An 11,640-nucleotide genomic window follows, 5' to 3' on the forward strand; every position below is an offset into this window, starting at 1 on the left:
CGGTATTTATAAAGCGTTTAAATGACGAATAGTTTTTTTTTTCAAACTTAGATTCTAACAATCTTAACTAGACCAAACAATAAATTTTCTATCATTACGCTAACAAAATTTAAAAAAAAAGTGATTTTTATTTCATCTTCTTATAGTTTTTAAAGCTCTAACAATATTATCTAAAATAACCAAATCGTTTCCTAAAATATGCTAACAAAAAAAAAACAGAAACAATTACTTTAGAACCACGATGAACTTTAGATAACTAACTTAATATTGTTAGAATTACTATCAAGTATCAATCAAAGAATCTTTTGTAAATCTAACCTAGACAAACGATAATAACAAGAGGTCAAGATTTATTAAACATCTACCATATCTCATAATAGGTTATATAACAAATTTTAACCTTTGTTACGTTTAATATTTATAATTTTGAACTTATTTTCTAACAATATGATGAAGATTTAATTATTTTCATTTGCAAATCAGTTACTTTTTTGTCAACAAAATGATAAAAGCGTGATTTTAGTCAAGACTAAAATCAAGATTTTATCATTTTGTTGACAAAAAAGTAACTGATTTGCAAACCACCCAATGTAAATATATAAATTTATGTTTTTGAAAATATAGTAAGTTCATATGTATCCGACTAAACTGTAATAATAACTTTTTGCAAAGTAATTTTTTTAATATTGTTTAATAAATATGATGTCCAACTACATACATAATGATAATTTTACATGATAAACTATGGTTCAAAATCCATTTAAATAATATAATTTATTTATTTAGGGTCCTACTTATATTTATTGATAAAATGTTGTCATTTGAATTTTGGATCTATGCACTTTTTCGTTAATGATAAATTAGATTGGATATTAAATATATAAATCTGAAAATTCTGTTACACTAATTCATTTTGCTTACCAATTATTTGAAAATCAACAAACATGACCGATATTTTTACCAAGTGACATTTAGTTTCGACATACAAAAATATCTATCTCTAAATATGACATACACAATACAATATAGTATACCTAAAATCATTTTATTATGTCTCTTTATATTTCTCACTGCTACGTAGACTAATTCGAGCATTTTATTTATCAAGATTTTAATGTATGCGATGGTAATTTATAACTGGTGCTATAGAGAATTGGTTTAACTAAGCTATTGTCTATTTTATACGTATAAATCAATCTATTGGTAGCATATAAGGTTAGATGCAGGTAACCAATATTAAATATTTCAAGCACGAAATGTTTAAATTATGTTTTTGACATAGATTTACTGGAACAAATTCATCCTAATATTCTAATAAAAACAAAATAATTACATTAAAAAAGATTTACTAACAAAACAAATAAGTAAATGAACTACAAACTATATATTCTAGATTAAAATTTAATGAAACTGTAAAAAAATTCTAACACCATTTTATAAAAAATAATCCTGCGTTTTAACGCGGGTTAGAATCTAGTATCTATTAAATAAGGGGGAGTGATTGGAATGAGCTGTAGCTTTATGTTTTTTTACTGTAGAATTTAAGCGGTAGATTTATTTTGATGTAACTTTGTAAAACACTACTAGATTTTGACCCGCGCTTCAAAAACGCGGGATCGATTTCATAGTCCATAATTATTTTTTAAAAAATTCTAATTTTGTATATAATTAATAGATTTTAAAGTTTCATGTACATCATTTTCTTAAGTTTTTTTAGGTGAGTAATTTTGTGGACCGTGAGAAGAATTCTTAATATGCACTATGTTAGAGGTGGGCATTTGGATACATGTTTCGGTCTATTTGGAATTTGGTTTATTGATATAGAGATTTTATTTTTATTCGGGTATATATAAATTTTGATTCATATTTGGTTTAGATATTTGTGAGTTTGGTTCGTGTACAAATATCCGTTTAAATTAAGTAAACAAAATAAAAAATCTAAATATAATTTAAAATCCTTAAAATCCAAAATAAAAATTGTATATGACATAAAATTTTGAATATTTAAAATCCTTAACATGAAATTGGTTCAGTTTGGATATTAGATGGGAAACCAGTAGGTATTTAGTGTATTTTCCGTGTTTAAAATATTTTGACTATTTTAGATATTTATTTTCTACTATTTTTTTTATTTTCAATTATTTTTTTGAAAATTTCGAATATTTTTGAGTATTTTATATATTTTGAATACTAAATAAAAATAATTCACTTGCAAAATCTACATTTTCTATTGAGTCGACCACTCTTCTGACCTGGACCGGTTATGAACCAAAGTTTGTTGTTTAAAAAAATGAATATATTTAAACATATAAATATGATTTGAATATTTTTTAGCACTGAAAATATTTTGGTTTGAACCAAATTTGGTTATGCTTCTTCATATACCAAAGTTTTGGACCCGTTTGAATATTTTACCAGCTTCGATTAAAAATTGGTATAACTTTTTATTCAGTTCAGTTTTTCGGGTTTGAATATTTTTCTCAGCCTAAACCATGTGGTTTTCCTAAATTAAATATTAGAAATTTAGATGAGATAAAATATTAGGGATGTCATTTTTAATTTTACCACACCAGTAATTTTTAATATATTTTCTACGAAGAAATTTTTACTTTTTTGGGAATATATTACATTTGCTAATAATATTGTAAATATAATTTTTTTTTATTTTCTTAAAGTAGTCACTTTAGGTTTAATATATTGTGTTGATTCATAATTTTTTTTACGTAATAATATGTGTCCATATAAAATATTAAATTTTTAATATTCTATATTTAAATTAATATTCATATAAAATAATCTATTATTAAGATATAAATTCTATTTTGAAATAATATCTGTAGTATTATAAGTGAATATCTATACTATTATAAGAGAATAATTTTAAAAAGTCCACTTACAATTATGTTGATAACCTGTTCGCAGTACTAAGAGAACCATGCAACCAAGTAATGAGATATTTATAATGTAGCACTAAACATGATGGATACGAAGAGGTATTATCTTTTTGTTCAAATAGCTATTGGATGAGATCTATGAGATTCAAATATTAGTACAAACATGGTTCGGTTCATTGATATAAGATAGGTCATATAAATGTTAATAGTGCACTACGAATAATAAGGTCAAGTGGAGTCAATCACATTCCATAAATGTAGGAGAGTATATATATTGAATAATGCATGTAATTATAAACTTTGGTTGTATCTAATAGGTTGGACTAAAAAATGAAAAGGTCCAAACAATTTTTATAGGTAGATTCTTTTGGACTCCTTCTCTTTTAATAGTATTGATTTTTTACGACCATATTTTAGTTTTGTAGAGATTTTTTTGCTGTGAGATTTTTAAGGAAATGAAAGCTCGATTGGTTGACATATATGGGTTTTAGACTAAATTTTGGTTGTCTAAAGCATCTGCAACCACAATTGATCACTCCCAAGATTTCCTATTATACAATATATGATTATTTGTATTTTTATAATAAATAAATAAATTATTGACCATAAAATTTTGGGTTTTTCCAAAAAAAAACCTCAAAATAGTTTTTTTTTTTACAATTTTATCCGCAATCTCAAAAACCCACGGGTCAAACCATTAAGTGATAGTCAACCCGCAATATAATCTTCCATCGTGTATATGTATATTTGATTGTGTATAATTTTAATGATACTCAATACTAAGTCGTTTTGATATCTAAACTATTAAAACTGAAGTACAAATAAATCATAACCCTAAGTTTTTCTCAATAATTACTATCCAATGCCATTGACTTTATAAATAGCAATTTCCATAAAAATTGTTAAGAAATTGCCTAATATTTAGCTATCTAATAAATTTAGAAGATATGCAATCATTCATTTATTTAAAAAATCAAAATCAAAAAGTCAATTTTGCAATCCATAAAAACTATAAAATAAATTAAATGATCAGATTAATTTATTGGTTTATTAAAAATTAAATTAATCAAAATCGTTTAAAAATTTCAGAATAATAAAACTAACTCAGTTATATTTAGTTAATTAGCATCTTCTAATTTAATTAGTACAATAATGTATATATTTAATTTTTAAATGTTTACAAAAATTAAAAACAAATACTCGTGCGGAGGCACAGATCAAGATCTAGTTAGTTTTTAATAAGAAAACTTGCAAAATAAAGAGTCGAACCCTACGCCTCTTGAAAAAACAGTCCAACACCTTATCAACTTTGCTACACGCTTCTTGTCAACTTTAGGAGCACATATACTTATAATCATACACAAAATGAGAGATTATATGATTTCAATTTCTGGGTAATTTTACTCGAATCAGCAAAAGCTTCGAGAGATTGGAGATGGTTGAACTAGGTCGATTATAATGCTCTCGTCGCATGGTTATACACGAATGTGATGTTGAATGCTCGCTGCTACTAAGACAACTTTGTGAAAGAAAATATTGGTCTTTTTTGTCATTAATAATATAAAAACAGAAAAAAAACAGACTCTCTATCAAGACCAAATTGAGAATTTTGTATTTATGTGAATGACATAGGAAGGCTGCTTTTGCGTAAGACTTTCCATCCATGTATTTTGAGTTCGTGGCACATGTATGATTACAAAATGTCAAATTTCTCTTTGCTTCGCTGAGCTATTCCAAATTTAGTGTACATGCAGGCTAATATGTTATAAATATCACGTACGTGTAGTTATCAGAAGGTTATCATGCATTCCACAACCCAGTTAAAGGATTCAAATTCCCAGTGTAGGAGTGTGAGGCAACTCCTTGTATTCCAAACTATACTGCATACTCAATTTTAAATATGATCTAGCAAAGAAAGCTATGGTTTGGGAAAAAAAAAAGCTCAGGCTTGATGGAAATACATTTAGGCTTCAAATTGGTACTCATCTTTAACTTGAGTTCATCCAATTTATACATTTTTACATATTGGTATTGTTCATACGTTTTTAAGCATTTTAATCCGTATGAATCCGGTTAAACTTGAATGTTTTTGTAATAGTCTAGATCCTCAATTCAAGTTTTTATTTTATTTCATATAAATATAAATAAATCGAAGATGTGTAGAAGCTTTGTTATTGATTTATAGGCGTAGGACTATAAGAAGTTTTATATATTACTAGAGTTTTTTTCCGTGCGTATGCTGAAATATTTAACAGTTTAACTTTTATATAAATTGTATTTAATTTTAGATTTAGTATTGTGAGTTTAGAGTTATGTATTATTTGTATATGCGGCTTGAATCATCTATTTTTTTATTAAATCGAAAGTGTATCATAAATAAATGCATAGTAAGAAAAAGTCCTCCAAACACTTAAAAATATCTAAGTTTGTGTCATAACTTGAAATCGGTTGTTTTATGTGGTTTTAGGTAGGGGAGTCAAAATAGATAAAAGTTAATGGGTCAACCCAAACCAATCTAAACCATGAATCATAATAAGAAAAAGAATTGAGTATAAATGGATTAATAGATAAAATAGGTAAATGGATTTATTGGATTGGGTCAAGGGTCATTGCCAAAATTATCATTTTCAAAGTATTATTTTTTATGTTTACATTAACCACTTTTACTCTCATCTTTAGTGATTGGTAAAAGACATTTATAACCATTTTATTAACTTTAACAAAAAAAACATATGGTCAACTAATCTAAATTTAAAACAACAATTTTAAACCCTAAATCATCAACTCTAAACCCTAAACCATGAAATATCAACTCTAAACTCTAAACTCTGAAACATCAACTCTAAACCCTAAACCCTAAATCTAAACTTAACACATCTACTCTAAACCCTAAATCATCAACACTAAACCCTAAACCATGAAACATCAACTCTAAACCCTAAACCCTGAAACATCAACTCTAAACCTTAAACCTTCAAATCTAAACCCTAAAACATCAACTCTAAACCTTAACGTAAACCCTAAACCCTATATTTTCTGAAGTTCGAACCCTAAACCCTAAAACCCTATACCTTCAAATCTAAACACTAAAACATCAACTCTAAACCCTAAACGTAAACCCTAAACCCTAAAACCCTAAAACATCAACTCTAAGGTTTAGGGTTTAGAGTATAGGGTTTAAAGTTGAAGGTTTAGGGTTTAGAGTTGATGTTTTAGGGTTTATGGTTAATTTTTCAGGGTTTAGGGTTTACTTTTTAGGGTTTAGGGTTTAGTGTTGATAGTTAAGAGTTTAGTGTTGATGTTTTAGGGTTTAGAGTTGATGTTTTAGGGTTTAGAGTTGAAAGTTTTGGGTTTAGGGTTTAGACTTGATGTTTCGAGGTTTAGGGTTTAGAGTTGATGTTTCAGGGTTTAGGGTTCGTATTTAAAAAAAAAAGGGTTTATGATTGATGGTTTATTGTTTAGGATTCGTATTTCAAAAAAAAATATAGAGTTTAGGATTGATGGTTTAGGATTTAGAGTTGAGTTTTAGGGTTTAAGGTTTGAATTTTGAATAGTATAATTCGAAAAAAGTTTAAAAATTTTTAAAAATTATCTTTTATTTATTTAAATATTTATTTATTATATATAAAGAATATGGGCGTAAGAATCTTTTGCCAACTTAATAAAAAATGTATTTTTAAAAATGTTTCTTTAATGTTGTTAAAGATAAAAAGTGGTAGCATGAAAGTGATAAACATAATTTTCCATTGGGTCAAAATGGTTTGAATTATAATGGATAATCAGTTATCCATAACCAAACCAATAAAAATATATGAATAGGGTGAACATCCATGGACAGGTAGATGGTTCTCAAAAGGAGGAAATGAGGTTTCGATTAAATCCATATGCTAGCTCTTCCGACATATGTTATGTCTACATTTCTGTTACCGGTGGAGATATGTGAAAACCTCGCAAGTGCCATTGCACAATTTTGGTGGAGTTCGAATCTCCCAAAGGGAAGAATTCATTGGGCCAAATGGGAATAAATCTGTTTACGAAGGGAAGAGGGTGGGATTGGATTCCGTATGATCCATGAGTTCAACCTGGCTTTACTAGCAAAACAACTATGGAGGCTAATTCAATACCCTGACTCGTTAGTGACTCGTTACTACAACATGAGTTCTCCTTTGAGAATAATCTCTGTAAGCAGCCTATCCTATGTGTGGACCATTATCTCAGCTGCTCGAAAGCTACTACTATTGGGAATTAGGCAGAAGGTACATTCTGGATATGAGGTCACGGTGTGGGAAGATCCTTGAATCCTTACAACACCAGCTAGACCGGCTCGCCCTGTAGCCCCAGTTTTGAACCCGAATATGAGAGTCAGCGGCCTTATTGATCAGGAATCGAAGAAATGGGATATTCGAGTATTAGAGGATTATGTTACCCCTGCGGATATACCTTTTATAAAAAGCTTGGCCATAAGCTCAGCTCATCGTCGGGATACTTTCTGTTGGAGCTACACAAAAAATGGTCAGTACACCGTTAAATCATGATATTGTGTAGCTCGGAATCTATTGAAGGCTGAAGAAGAGAAAGAAGTAATGGAGCCCAACAAAACAAAGCTTCAAGCCTTTGCTTGGAAGATAAAAGCGCCTCAGAAAGTATGTGGCAACTGATAACAGGTCATGTGGCAGAAACGAGGAATTTGATACGGTGCAATATGAGATGTGATAAATATTTCCCGCGATGTAAAAAACCAGAAAAGTATGTTACTCATGCAATCTTCGAGTGTCCACCAACCTTACAAGTTTGGGCCCTATCAGCAACACCAACAAGTCCAGCGATCTTTCCTGTGCCGAGTGTCTATGCTAATATGGATTATTTTTTCTGGAGAAAGAACACCATTGTCGACCCAAGATTAGACAGGGACCCTTATCTGTGGATAATCTGGTATATTTGGAAAGTCCAAAATGATAAGCTTTTTAGGGGAATAGACCGAGACCCACTGGAGCTAGTTCGATATGCAGAAAGTGAGTGCCAAGTATGGTTCAACGCTAATGAGAGGGTATCACCTATTCCACAAGTTCAAAATATTGAGGAACTCCAAGTCTTAAACTTGGGTAATATATGCATGATAGATGGGTCTTGGACATCTTCATCACAATTCAGTGGGTGTGGATGGGTATGGATGGATAGTTTAGAGAAGGTTCAACGTATGGGCACCCAGAATTACCCAAGACGAGAGTCTGCATTGCATTCAGAAATGGAAGCGCTACGCTGGGCGATGGAGAATATACTTCAGCATTCAACATGTCAGAGTTTTGGAACAGACTGCAAAGATTTGATCGCTATGATTAAGAAGCCCGATGCCTTCAAGATCACTCACATCTCACGAGCACAAAACCGTATTTCACACTTTTTAGCTAAGATTGCAAGGTCTTTCCATAGAGATTTATGTTTTATTGGTTGTTCTATTCCGGTCTGGCTACCCAGACCACCTCAAGCTTGAGTAATAGAATAGTCTTACATTGTCACAAAAAAAAAAAACTCAAATCAAATATATAAACAAAAAGTAATCAAACCAAATTTTCTACACTCAATTTTATTAATTTTCACATATATATTATTAAATTTTAATAAGCTAAATCTAATCCAATTGTTCAAATATACACATATTTATGGGGAATTTTTATGTTTACCACTTTCAAGCAACCACTTTACATATTTACTAGCATAAAATGAACATTTTCAAAAATATATTTTCGTTGAGTGGGAAAACACACTTTTACCCTTGTTCTCTATATATAATAAATCATTATTTGAATAAATAAAAAATAAAATTTTTTTAAATTTTTTTCGAATTATACTATTTCGAAATTAAAAATATATAAATTTTTTTTTAATTTTTTTTTTTCGAATTATACTATTTAGAAATTCGAACTCTAAACCCTAATCCATCATTCCTAAATCCTATATGGTTTTTGAAATACGAACCCTAAACCCTAAAACCTCAACTCTATACCCTAAACCCTAAAAAGTAAACTCTAAACCCTAAAACTCAACTCTAAACCCTAAACCATCAATCCTAAACTCTATATGTTTTTTGAAATACGAACGCTAAACCCTAAAACCTCAACTCTAACCCTAAATCCTAAAAAGTAAACTCTAAACCCTTAAATCTAAACCCTAAACCTTCAACTCTAAACTCTAAAACATCAACTTTAAACGCTAAACTTCAACTCTTATCCCTAAACAATCAAAACTTATCTCTAAACTATCAACACTTAACCCTAAATCCTAAAGAAGAAACTCTTACCCCTAAAACATCAACTCTAAACCCTAAACCTTCAAATCTAAACCCTAAACCATAAACCTTCAACTCTAAACCCTAAAACATCAACTTTAAACACTAAACCGTAAACTTGAACTCTAAACCCTAAACTATCAACACTAAACCCTAAACTATCAACACTTAACCCCAAAACCCTAAAGAGTAAACCTTAAACCCTAATAAATTAACCCTATACCCTAAAACATCAACTCTAAACCCTAAAACCCTATAGTTTAGTGTTTTAGGGTTTAGCGTTCAAATTTTGGAAAATATAAGGTTTAGGGTTTATGTTTACGGTTTAGATTTGATTGTTTAGGGTTTAGATGTGATTGTGTAGGGTTTAGAGTTGATGATTTGAGGTTTACGGTTTAGTGTTTAGAGTTGATGTTTTAGGGTTTAGATTTGAAGGTGTAGGGTTTAGGGTTTAGAGTTGATGTTTTGTGGTTTAGGGTTTAGAGTTGATGTTTTGGGGTTTAAGGTTTAGAGTTTAGAGTTGATGTTTCAGGGTTTAGATTTGAAGGTTTAGGGTTTAGAGTTGATGATTTCAGGGTTTAGGGTTTAGAGTTTAGAGTTGATGTTTCAGGGTTTAAATTTGAAGGTTTAGTATTTAGAGTTGATGTTTCGGTTTAGGGTTTAAAGTTGATGTTTCATAGTTTAGGTTTTAGAGTTGATGATTTAGTGTTTTGAGTTGATGATTTAGGGTTAAGATTAGTTAGCCATATATTTTTTTTTTTGTCAAAGTTAATCAATGGGTTATAAATGTCTTTTACCATTTATTAAAAATAACGGTAAAAGTGGTTAATGTAAACATGAAGTTTGGTACTTTGAAAGTCGTATTTTTGGCAATTTTTCTATATTTATATAAAGGAAAATTGCTATAAATACCACATTCATAGTACAACTTTTTATATTCACACTAACCACTTTTACCCTCACTTTTAATGAAGGGTAAAATAAATTTATACCTCTAGGGTTAACTAATCTAGATTTAGGGTTTAGAGTTGAGGGATGGGGTAGGATTTTTGGAATGAGAAATTTAGGATTTTTAAAAAATAGTGTCAAACATAATTTTCGATTTTTCAAAAAAAAATTTTGAAAAAAAAATGCAAAAAAAGTTTAAATTTGAAAAAGTATAATTTGAAAACATAATTTTTTTTATTTTTTTAATTATTTAAATAATGATTTATTATATATATAGATAATAATAGTCTTTTGTCACTTAATGAAAAATGTATTTTTGAAAATGTCCATTTAGTGGTGGTAAAGATGAAAAGTGGTACCGTGAAAGTGGTAAACATAAAATTTCCCCTAATATAAATTTGTTAACACCAATTTCCCATATATACATATAATATTATGTGTTTAATTTTTAATAAGTCAAATTTAATTACTAATTTCACCAAAATCATAAAATCAAGTTTTCCACCAAAACTGAAAAATCGAGTTTTTCCATCAAAACCGTTAAACCGAATTTTCCCACCAAAACCGCAAAATTGATTTTTTCCACCAAAACCGTAAAATTGAATTTTCTGCCAAAACCGTAAAATCGTGTTTTCTCGCCAAAACGGCAAAATCGAGTTTTATCGAAAAATTGAGTTTTCCCGCTAAAACTGCAATATCGTGTTTTCCTGCCACAACCGTAAAATTTCGTTGTCTCGCCAAAAATGCAAAATTGTTTTTTCCGTGAAAACTTTAAAATTGAGTTTTCCTGCCAAAACCCTAAAATTGAGATTATTCGCCAAAACCGTATTAGTGTGTTTTCCTGTAAAAAACTAAGTTTTTCGCCAAAACTGCAAAATTGTGTGTTTTCCGTGAAAACCGTAAAATTTTGTGTTCTCGCCAAAATCGTAGATTGTGTTTTCTCGTCAGAACCAGAAAATTGAGATTTTCCGCCAAAACCGCAAAATCGTGTTTTTCGTCAAAATCGTAACATTGGGTGCTGCTGCCAAAATTCTAATATTGTGTTTTCCCGTCAAAACTGCAAAAATTTATTTTCCGGTAAAATTGAAAAATCTTGTTTTCCCACTGAAGTATAAATTAAAATTTTCTCACTAAAATCATAAAATTATTTTTTCCTTCTAAATCGTAAAACTATATTTTTTTACCAAAACCGTATAATTGTGTTTATTTAAGTCTAAACAATATTTTTATTGTCAGCCCCCAAAATAATATTTTTACTTAGTAACCATTTAAGCTATTAAATTATTGTTCATGGATTAAGCATTTAAACCATTAACTCATAAATTTAAATGAGTTATGGATTGGTTTAACCCATAACCCATATAAGCTTAAAACCATTTGGATATGGTTTGGTTTGAGTTGGTTTACCCATTTTAACACCCCTAGTTTTAGGATTGAAACCATTTGAATATGTTTGATTGTACCATTTTAACTTTACTAAAACAAAATTTAATAGTTTACAACATAATACAA

Source organism: Brassica rapa, chromosome A07 (assembly GCF_000309985.2).
Source record: "Brassica rapa cultivar Chiifu-401-42 chromosome A07, CAAS_Brap_v3.01, whole genome shotgun sequence".
Taxonomy (NCBI): domain Eukaryota; kingdom Viridiplantae; phylum Streptophyta; class Magnoliopsida; order Brassicales; family Brassicaceae; genus Brassica; species Brassica rapa.